The following is a 2,500-nucleotide window of genomic DNA, read 5'->3' on the forward strand; positions in this document are numbered from 1 at the left end:
ACCATAACAATACTTCTTCTTCTCTAGGTTCATGCCTGGTCCAGGCTTCGGATACTGCATGAATTATCTCTCTCCATTCCTCCCTGTCTCTTGCTTTTTCAAACAGCTCTTGGATTGTTAGGTTGGTGAAGCCCTTCAGTTGGTCTATGAGTGTTTTTCTTTGTCTCCCCCGGGCGCGTTTACCAGGTAACAATAACAATACACCACAAGTTTTTCAGTTAAATTTCTTTTTTTTTTTTGCATGGGGATAGCGTGGCTCAGCGGTAAGGGTCTTTGCTTCGCACCCAAAAGGTACCGAGTTCGATCACCCGCCGCTGCGCTGTGTGGCCTTGAGCAAGTCACCTACATCGCCCTCGCTCAATTATTTGCGGCGCTGCACTGCGACTGACGCCTGGGTTACTCCAGTCTTTCTCTTGGAATAGACCCTAAAGACAAATGTCCTCTTGGGGATGAAGAAAGGCAATTTTATTTACTTTTTAATTTTATTTTAGACATGAAAAAGTCGTCCTTCAAAGCTACGAGGTCATAAAGCTTATCCCGGTTTCTTTTACGTCAAATGGATATTAGCAATGAATTGTTTGTCACCTTTTAGATGACACGTGACAATAGAGAATAAATAAAAAATCGCGGCGGCGATGGGAACTCGCGACCTTACTGGTACGACAACTCCCGCCGCGGGGGCATCGTGACCTACGTTGAGCGTCCTGACCCCAAAAAAGGTTGCTTCTAACCCTAGTCTTATTAGAGCCTTCTCTCCCCGACTTCTTCCGTATGAGTATCCACGACCCCCCCCCCCCCCCAAAAAAAAGGTCGCTTCAAACCCTAGTATATTAGAGCCTTCTCTCCCCGTTTTCCGTATGAGCGATCCACGAGCCCCAAAAAGGTCGCTTCAAACCCTAGTCTTATTAGAGCCTTCTTCCCCGACTTCTTCCGTATGAGCTATCCACGACCCCCCCCCCCCTCAAAAAAAAAAAGGTCGCTTCTAACCCTAGTCTTATTAGAGCCTTCCTCCCCGACTTCTTCCGCACGAGCGATCCCCGACCCCCCCCCCCCCCCCAAAAAAAAAAAAAAAAAGGTCGCTTCTAACCCTAGTCTTATTAGAGCCTTCTCTCCCCGACTTCTTCCGTATGAGCTATCCACGACCCCCCCCCCCCCCCCCAAAAAAAAAAAAAAAAGGTCGCTTCAAACCCTAGTATATTAGAGCCTTCTCTCCCCGACTTCTTCCGTATGAGCGATCCACGAGCCCCAAAAAGGTCGCTTCTAACCCTAGTCTTATTAGAGCCTTCTCTCCCCGACTTCTTGAGGTCACGGGTTCACCTTTTAGGCAGGATGCCGGTCTATTCCAACGTATTTTGCCATTCATCTAACAGACCCATTCACTGCACCACTGAACTCTGAAATTACAAAACAAAAAAAAAACAAAAAAACAAAAACCAAAACAAAAAAAAAAAAACAAATAAAAACAAAAACAAAAAAACAACAACTAAAAACAAAACACGCTTTTAAAATTTAGGTCATGAACCTCGTCCTTCAAGTGTTGATCGCGTCGATTAAAATGAAACTCATCTTGTCAAAAACTCTCAAACCTGGGACGTCAAGGAATTGTTAAATAAAGGAAGTCTCAGGTTTTAGAGTTTTTGACAAAATGTGGGTCATTTCAATCCGTCGCTATTTGAAGGACTTCTTTTATAGATAGTTAGAAGATGACGTCACTCAGGTCTTTGTTATTGTTTTTTGCCATCCACGTTTATGAGTAATGCTCACTGAACTGTATTAACCTGACTATAAACGTTTAAAGTTACACACAGTTTTGTGTGTTGGTCGTTATACTCCGGATGGCAATGTCATGAGCTTCTTAGCCAAGCGCATACTATCTATAGATCGTATGCGCTTGGCTGACAAGCTCACAAAATTGCCATCCGAAAATATAACGACCCAACACACAAAACGATGCGTAACTTTAAACGTTTATAGTCAGGTTAATACAGTTTAGTGAGCATTACTCATAAACGCGGATGGCAAAAAACAATAACAAAGACCTGAGTGACGTCAAATTCATACTATCTATAACAGACCAACACACAAAGCTATGTGTAACCTTGGACGTTTATAGTCTGGTTGATACAGTCAAGTGGGAATTACTCATAAACGTGGATGGCTTTGATATAGCGCATTATCCACTAAACGTGCTCAAAGAGCTTTACAAGGGGTCTCATGCCAACAGCAACACTTAACACGTAGGACGAGACACGACGCCTGTTAGGCGATAATACAATTGTGACCCTTCGTCTCAAAACGATATTAAGTCGGGTTGGTTAATATGTTGAAAATTGAATTTATAGCCAGAAATATCAAACTTGTGACGAGTTTGTATGTTTTATTGAGGAGAATGGACACCATATTTTGGGGTGAGAATGCCAACAATTTATATTATTGACCAGTTTCACATTAAATTCGGCTTTTAAGCATCTGGTTCGTTCCGACATAATACTGTTTTGAG

The sequence above is a fragment of the Berghia stephanieae genome, chromosome 9 (genome assembly GCF_034508935.2).
Source record: "Berghia stephanieae isolate SIO BIC M18660-M18661 chromosome 9, UCSD_Bste_1.3, whole genome shotgun sequence".
In the NCBI taxonomy this organism is placed as follows: domain Eukaryota; kingdom Metazoa; phylum Mollusca; class Gastropoda; order Nudibranchia; family Aeolidiidae; genus Berghia; species Berghia stephanieae.